This window comes from Heterodontus francisci, unplaced genomic scaffold, assembly GCF_036365525.1.
Source record: "Heterodontus francisci isolate sHetFra1 unplaced genomic scaffold, sHetFra1.hap1 HAP1_SCAFFOLD_632, whole genome shotgun sequence".
In the NCBI taxonomy this organism is placed as follows: Eukaryota; Metazoa; Chordata; class Chondrichthyes; order Heterodontiformes; family Heterodontidae; genus Heterodontus; species Heterodontus francisci.
The window spans coordinates 345,090-354,257 of NW_027141616.1; positions in this window are offsets into that span (position 1 = coordinate 345,090).

Genomic DNA, 9,168 nt, shown 5'->3' on the forward strand with positions numbered 1-9,168 from the left:
TCTGGAAATACTCAGTGTGTTTGGCGGCATCTGTTAATCGTTAACGTTTCAGGTTTGTTTCGTTAACTCACGTTAACTCTGTTCCTCTTTGGCAGATGCCGCCAGACCTGCTGAGTATTTCAAGCATCTTCTGTTTATGTTTCAGATTTCCCTTGGAGGAGAGAAGGCTGAGAGGTGATTTGATAGAGGTATTCTAAATCATGAGGGGTCTGGACAGAGTAGATAGAGAGAAACTGTTCCCACTCGTGAAAGGATCAAGAAGGAGAGGGCACAGATTTAAAGTATTTGGTAAGAGAAGCAAAAGTGACATGAGGAAAAAATTTTCACACAGCGAGTGGTTAAGGTCTGGAATGCGCTGCCTGAGAAAGTGGTGGAGGCAGGTTCTGCCTCCAAGCATTCAAAAGGGAATTAGACAGTTAAGTGAAAAAGAAGCATGTGCAGGGATATGGGGAGAAGGCAGGAGAATGGGACTGAGGGAATTGCTCTTTCAGAGAGCCGGGGCAGACATGATGGGCCGAATGGCCTCCTTCTGCACTGTAACAATTCTGTGATTCTGCGGTGAGCAGAGCAGACACACGAGCTCAATGACAGGAGAGCTCGGCCGTCCCTGAGTTTCAGCTCCCGGCTCTTAGATTTCCTCATCCACTCTGTCTTTACTGTGGATGTTCAGGGGTTCCTTGTCGGATCTGAGGACTGTATCCATTAAACATTCTGTGCCAGGAGATCCACACACTCTCTGTTACCAAGATTTATGGGTTATTTATACCCCCAGCTCCCTCTGCTCCTGCACCTGCTTAGAATTGTTCCCTTTATTCTATATTGTCTCTCCATGTTCTTCTTACCAAATGAATCACCTAATTTCTCTGCATTGAACTTCATCTGCCATCAGTCCACCAACTTGTCTATGTCCTTTTGAAGTTCTACACTATCCTCCTCACAGTTCACAATGCTTCCAAGTTTCATATTATCCACAAACTTTGAAATTCTGCCCTGTACACCAAGGTCTCGGTCATTAATATATATCAGGAAAGGCAAGGGTCCCAACACTGATCCCTGGGGAATTCCACTACAAACCTTCCTCCAGCCCAAATAAACATCCATTGATCACCACACTTTGTTTCCTGTCACTCAGCCATGTTGCTACTGTCCCTTTTATTCCATGAGTATCTAATGCTTTTTGAAAGTTCATGTACACCATGTCAACAGCATTGTCCTCAATAACCCTCTCTGTTACCTCCTCAAAAAACTCCAGAAAGTTAGTTAAACATAATTTTCCCTTAAGACATATCCATGCTGGCTTTCCTTAATTAACTCGCATTTCTCCATGTGACTATTGATTTTGTCCCGAATTTTCTTTTCTATAAGTTTTCCCACCACCGAAGTTAAACTTACTGGCCGATAGTTGCTGGGCTTATCTTTACAACCTTTTTTGAACAAGGGTGTTCTCTCTTTGGCCTCCTTATCTCGAGACACAATGGGTAAGCGCCTGGAGGTGGTCAGTGGTGTGTGGAGCAGCGCCTGGAGTGGCTATAAAGGCCAATTCTAGAGTGACAGGCTCTTCCACAGGTGCTGCAGATAAGATTGGTTGTCGGGGCTGTTACACAGTTGGCTCTCTCCTTGCGCTTCTGCCTTTTTTCCTGCCAACTGCTAAGTCTTTTCGACTCGCCACACTTTAGCCCCGCCTTTATGGCTGCCCGCCAGCTCTGGCGAACGCTGGCAACTGACTCCCACGACTTGTGATCAATGTCACAGGACTTCATGTCACGTTTGCAGACGTCTTTAAACTGGAGACATGGACGGCCGGTGGGTCTGATACCAGTGGCGAGCTTGCTGTACAATGTGTCTTTGGGGATCCTGCCAACTTCCATGCGGCTCACATGGCCAAGGCATCTCAAGCGCTGCTGACTCAGTAGTGTGCATAAGCTGGGGGTGTTGGCCCCTTCGAGGACTTCTGTGTTGGAGGTCCTGCCACCCGATGCCAAGGATTCTCCGGAGGCAGCGAAGATGGAATGAATTGAGATGTCGCTCTTGACTGATATACGTTGTCCAGGCCTCGCTGTCATAGAGCAAGGTACTGAGGACACAGGCTTGATACACTCGGAGCTTTGTGTTCCGTGTCAGTGTGCCATTTTCCCACACTCTCTTGGCCAGTCTGGACATAGCAGTAGAAGCCTTTCCCATGCGCTTGTTGATTTCTGCATCTAGGGACAGGTTACTGGTGATAGTTGAGCCTAGGTAGGTGAACTCTTGAACCACTTCCAGAGCGTGGTTGCCAATATTGATGGATGGAGCATTTCTGACGTCCTGTCCCATGATGTTCGTTTTCTTGCGACTGATGGTTAGGCCAAATTTGTTGCAGGCAGCCGCAAACCTGTCGATGAGACTCTGCAGACACTCTTCAGTGTGAGATGTTAAAGCAGCATTGTCAGCAAAGAGGAGTTCCCTGATGAGGACTTTCCGTACTTTGGACTTTGCTCTTAGACGGGCAAGGTTGAACAACCTGCCCCCTGATCTTGTGTGGAGGAAAATTCCTTCTTCTGAAGACTTGAACACATGTGAGAGCAGCAGGGAGAAGAAAATCCCAAAAAGTGTGGGTGCGAGAACACAGCCCTGTTTCACGCCACTCAGGATTGGAAAGGGGTCTGATGAGGAGCCACCATGTTGAATTGTGCCTTTCATATTGTCATGGAATGAGGTGATGATACTTAGTAGCTTTGGTGGACATCCAATCTTTTCTAGTAGTCTGAAGAGACCACGTCTGCTGACGAGGTCAAAGGCTTTGGTGAGATCTATGAAAGCAATGTAGAGGGGCATCTGTTGTTCACGGCATTTCTCCTGTATCTGACGAAGGGAGAACAGCATGTCAATGGTTGATCTCTCTGCTCGAAAGCCACACTGTGCCTCAGGGTAGACGCGCTCGGCCAGCTTCTGGAGCCTGTTTAAAGCGACTCGAGCAAAGACTTTCCCCACTATGCTGAGCAGGGAGATTCCACTGTAGTTGTTGCAGTCACCACGGTCACCTTTGTTTTTATAGAGGGTGATGATATTGGCATTGTGCATGTCCTGAGGTACTGCTCCCTCGTCCCAGCACAGGCAAAGCAGTTCATGTAGTGCTGAGAGTATAGCAGGCTTGGCACTCTTGATTATTTTAGGGGTAATGCTGTCCTTCAAAGGGGCTTTTCCGCTGGTTAGAGAATCAATGGCATCACTGAGTTCCGATTTTGTTGGCTGTATGTCCAGCTCATCCATGACTGGTAGAGGCTGGGCTGCATTGAGGGCAGTCTCAGTGACTACATTCTCCCTGGAGTACAGTTCTAGGTAATGCTCAACCCAGCGGTCCATTTGCTTGCGTTGGTCAGTGATCGTGTCCCCTGATTTAGACTTGAGGGGGGCGATCTTCTTGATGGTTGGCCCAAAAGCTCTCTTAATGCCATCATACATTCCTCTGATGTTTCCGATGTCTGAGGCCAGCTGAATATGACTGCATAGGTGTTGCCAGTAGTCGTTTGCACAGCGCCTGGCTGTTCTTTGTGCAGTGCTTCTGGCTGCTTTAAATGCTACGGATGTTAAATCGCTGGGGGCTTTCTTGTTGTTCAACAGTGCAATGCGCTTAGCGGCTATGACAGGTTCCAGCTCTTCAGTATGAGATTGAAATCAGTCTGCATTTCTCTTCGCACCTTTGCTGTAGGTGGTCAAAGCTGACTCATAGATGGCGTCTCTGATGTGGGCCCACTTGGTCTCAGCATCCCCTGTGGGAATGTTTTGAAGGGCTGTTACAAGTGAGTTTAGAAATTTTTGTAACAGCTGTGGATGAGAAATTCTGCTCGTGTTGATGCGCGGGCGGCCCTTCTGCTTGGAATGATGCAAGTTCTTTGGTCTGAGGCGAACCTTGCTGCACACCAGGGAGTGGTCGGTGTCGCAGTCCGCGCTGTGGAAGCTGCGTGTGATTTGAACACTGTTTAAGGAGGCTCGCCTTGTGACGATGAGGTCTAGCTGGTGCCAACGACGTGATCTTGGGTGCCTCCATGAAACCTGGTGACAGGGTTTAGTGTGAAAGAACGAGTTGGTGATGCAGAGGTTATGATAGGTACACAACTCAAGCAGTCCCTGCCCATTCTCATTCATCTTTCCAACGCCATAGCGCCCAAGGCAGGAGAGCCATGAGTCATGGTCGGCCCCAACCCTGGCATTAAATTCCCCCAGCAGGAACAGGTGTTCGGTGTTGGGGATGCTAGAGATCCACTTGCGGGGAGGCGAGTCTCCTGAAGTGCTGCAATGTCCACATTGAGTCTTCTGAGCTCGTTGTTAATGATGGCGGTCTTTCGAGAATCGTCGATTTGTGTAAGGTCTTCCGACAGGCCAGGACACATAGTTCTGACGTTCCAGCTTGCAAAGCGAAGGGCTGGTACCTTCTTTCCTTTTTTCATGTTGTTTGGTGCGGTGTATCAGTCCACCTTTCGGGCAATGACCCTGAGCTCCAAGCACCCATTGAAGCAGGTGGACTGTGGCGGGACAGAACCTTATTGACTGGGGGCTGCCCGGTTTGAGGCGGGCGGTAGCTGTCCAGTGAGGTGCGATGACCTCTCCCACCGACAAAGGTAACCCACGGCGCCCAATCTCTACGCCAATTTAGCTGGACTTATAACCCGTAACTGCTGCCTTCCGTGTTGTTTCAGTCGCTGTGAGGCGACTATGGAGTGACCTCTCCATGGCGCATGCCTGGGCGAATGTATGGAGGTTGAGAGTTGCCCAGGCGTCAACCCCCCCTCTCGGCATTTCTGGTCCAAAGGAGTGCAGAGCAGGAACTGCCGGAAACATGCCAAAGGTGACACATGACCGCCTATGGGGTTCCACTCCGGATTATCTGTTAGGGTTTACTCCCTTCGCCTTGGTCTCTCCCGAGACGCACACAAGGCAGTGGGGTTGTTAGGGCCCCTACACAGGTGTAGGAGGATGCTGGTGGGAGGAGGGGGTGCGAGGGGGAGGGGTGGAGGGAAGGGGGTGCGAGGGGGAGTTGGGAAGGGGGCTGTAAGGGGGTGGGGGTGGGTGCAGGGGAAGGGGGTGCAGGGGGAAGATGGTGCGAGGGGGGGCTGGGAAGGGGTTGTGAGGGGGGAGGGGGGTGCGGCGTGGTTGGGGAGCTGAGAGAGTGGAGCTGGGAAGGGGAAGGGTGTAACGTTGGCAATTCTCCAGTCCTCTGGCACCTTCCCCGAGTCTAAGACACTTCCGGGTCTCTTTAGTTTTGAATGAAAAGATGAAAAGGGCCGTTCGGTTTTCCTCTCACTGAGAGCGTGTTTCACTCGGGTTAATATAACCCGGGACTTTTGCTGCTGAAATGAATTCTGCAAGGTCCCAGCAAACACACCGGCTCCCTCCTTTCTCCCTTCTTTCTATCGGATTGTTTTACCAGGAGGGGCTCAATAATAACAAACCCCCTGCAGGGAATGACCGCAAATTGAGCATCTAAATGGGGCAAGTGGGCAGCTTTCTGGGTTCTAGGTTCCCCCTACCCCCCCCCCTCCCTCCCTCCAGTCCAAGCCCCTCTTCACTTTCTTTGGGACTTTGATGAGGGTGAAATGGGGAAAGTTCCCATTGATGTTTGAATGCTGAATTGCTGCAGGGATCTGCGCACGCGCGATGTAGCCCCGCCCCCAGTGGGACGTCACAATGAGGAGTGGAGCACATGCGCAGCCTTTCCCCAAACCAGTCTGTGAGGCCATTCACTCAATCAGGGGAAGATGCTTTAAATCAGCTGCTAATGGACACTTGTAGCTTTCAAGATGGCTCCTGGGCTGGAAGCTCCCTAGGAAGCTCCCTTGCTGTTCAACTCTATCCATGGCCATCTGCTCCCATCCCTAACGTTTTCTCCCCCAATCTGCCCTCTTAAACTGTTTAAATTCCCCTGGCTCTTTAAATCAGTTCATTTTAGCCCTATCTAAAAGTTAACAGTTAGTTTAGTGTATGTTACCTGGGCCCACTGCCCTCCCACAGCCACACCTGCTCTTTGTTTTCTCAATGAAATTGATCCGGATGAAACTGACGAGAACAGCTGCCGATACTTTAATCTCCGATCCTGCTGTCTTCACAGTCCAGAGTGTCTGCAGCCACGGCATGCGGTAAGTCCATTGAGGTGAAGAAGGAGCTGCGGGACCCGAGAGAAGTCCTGTGAAAAGGTGCCCCGAACACCCAAAACATCCACGAACGGCCCCCCCCGGCCGCAACTTCAAAGCGCCCGCGGGAGATGGCTCGGAGAGCATCTGCAGCGCACTGTCGGCAATGCTGCATGCCTTTATTTAAACCACTGCAAAAAAAAACCCTTAGCAAATGTAATCACCTCTAAGTCTGCCAAATGATGCTTCACCTCCCGAAGGACGTGGATGAGCTTTCCGGACGTCGATGGTGGGCACTGAGGAAATGGCTTATTACCTGCACCAGATTCCACCCCCCCTCCCCCCCCCCCTTTACCCCCCTTCCACCCCCCCCCACCCCCGTCCCCTTCCCTGCTCCACCCTCTCAGCTCACCCCCTCACAACCCCGTCCCAGCCCGCCCCCCCCCCGCACCATCTTCACCCCGCACCCCCTTCCCCTGCACCCCCCCCACCCCCTCCCTCTACCCCTCCCCCTTGCATCCCCTCCTCCCACCGGCACCATCCTACACCTGTGTAGGGGCCCCAACAACCCCACTGCCTTGTGGGCGTCTCGGGAGAGACCAAGGCTAAGGGAGTAAACCCTAACAGAAAATCCGGAGCGGAACCCCGTAGGCGGTCATGTGTCACCTTTGGCATGTTTCCGGCAGTTCCTGCAGCCATACTGGTGCCAAACTTCGTGTCCTGCACTCCTTTGGACCCCACCAGAAAGGCCGAGAGGGGGGTTTTGACGACTGGGCAACTCTCAACCTCCATAAATTTGCCCAGGCATGCGCCATGGAGAGGTCACTCCATAGTTGCCTCACAGCGACTGAAACAACACGGAAGGCAGCAGTTACGGGTTATAAGTCCAGATAAATTGGCGTAGAAACTGGGCGCCACGGGTTGCCTTTGTTGGTGGGAGAGGTCATTGCACCTCACTGGACAGCTACCGCCCGCCTCAAACCGGGCAGCCCCCGGTCAATAAGGTTCTGTCCCGCCACAGTCTGCCTGCTTCAATGGGTGCTTGGAGCTCAGGGTCATTGCCCGAAAGGTGGACTGATACACCGCACCAAACAACATGAAAAAAGGAAAGAAGGTACCAGCCCTTCGCTTTGCAAGCTGGAACGTCAGAACTATGTGTCCTGGCCTGTCGGAAGACCTTACACAAATCAACGATTCTCGGAAGACCGCCATCATTAACAACGAGCTCAGTAGACTCAATGTGGACATTGCAGCACTTCAGGAGACTCGCCTCCCCGCGAGTGGCTCTCTAGCAGAGCAAGACTACACCTTCTTCTGGCAGGGCAGGGATCCTGAAGAACCAAGACAGCATGGAGTGGGCTTCGCCATCAGAAACTCCTTGCTCAGCATGATAGAGCCTCCCTCAAATGGCTCGGAACGCATACTGTCCATCCGACTGCTCACCACCTCTGGTCCAGTACACCTACTCAGCATCTATGCTCCAACACTCTGTTCCACACCTGAAGCTAAAGACCAGTTCTATGAACAACTCCATAACATCATTAGCAGCATCCCCAACACCGAACACCTATTCCTGCTGGGGGACTTTAATGCCAGGGTTGGGGCCGACCATGACTCATGGCCCTCCTGCCTTGGGCGCTATGGCGTTGGAAGGATGAATGAGAACGGGCAGAGACTGCTTGAGTTGTGTACCTATCATAACCTCTGCATCACCAACTCGTTCTTTCACACTAAACCCTGTCACCAGGTTTCATGGAGGCACCCAAGATCACGTCGTTGGCACCAGCTAGACCTCATTGTCACAAGGCGAGCCGCCTTAAACAGTGTTCAAATCACACGCAGCTTCCACAGTGCGGACTGCGACACCGACCACTCCCTGGTGTGCAGCAAGGTTAGACTCAGACCAAAGAAGTTGCATCATTCCAAGCAGAAGGGCCACCCGCGCATCAACACGAGCAGAATTTCTCACCCACAGCTGTTACAAAAATTTCTAAATTCACTTGTAACAGCCCTTCAAAACACTCCCACAGGGGATGCTGAGACCAAGTGGGCCCACATCAGAGACGCCATCTATGAGTCAGCTTTGACCACCTACGGCAAAAGTGCGAAGAGAAATGCAGACTGGTTTCAATCTCATAATGAAGAGCTGGAACCTGTCATAGCCGCTAAGCGCATTGCACTTTTGAACTACAAGAAAGCCCCCAGCGATTTAACATCCGCAGCACTTAAAGCAGCCAGAAGTACTGCACAAAGAACAGCTAGGCGTTGCGCAAACGACTACTGGCAACACCTATGCAGTCATATTCAGCTGGCCTCAGACACCGGAAACATCAGAGGAATGTATGATGGCATGAAGAGAGCTCTTGGGCCAACCATCAAGAAGATCACCCCCCTCAAATCTAAATCGGGGGACATAATCACTGACCAACGCAAACAGATGGACCGCTGGGTTGAGCACTACCTAGAACTGTACTCCAGGGAGAATGCTGTCACTGAGACTGCCCTCAATGCAGCCCAGCCTCTACCAGTCATGGATGAGCTGGACATACAGCCAACCAAATCGGAACTCAGTGATGCCATTGATTCCCTAGCCAGCGGAAAAGCCCCTGGGAAGGACAGCATTACCCCTGAAATAATCAAGAGTGCCAAGCCTGCTATACTCTCAGCACTACATGAACTGCTATGCCTGTGCTGGGACGAGGGAGCAGTACCCCAGGACATGCGCGATGCCAACATCATCACCCTCTATAAAAACAAAGGTGACCGCGGTGACTGCAACAACTACCGTGGAATCTCCCTGCTCAGCATAGTGGGGAAAGTCTTTGCTCGAGTCGCTCTGAACAGGCTCCAGAAGCTGGCCGAGCGCGTCTACCCTGAGGCACAGTGTGGCTTTCGTGCAGAGAGATCGACTATTGACATGCTGTTCTCCCTTCGTCAGATACAGGAGAAATGCCGTGAACAACAGATGCCCCTCTACATTGCTTTCATTGATCTCACCAAAGCCTTTGACCTCGTCAGCAGACGTGGTCTCTTCAGACTACTAGAAAAGATCGGATGTCCA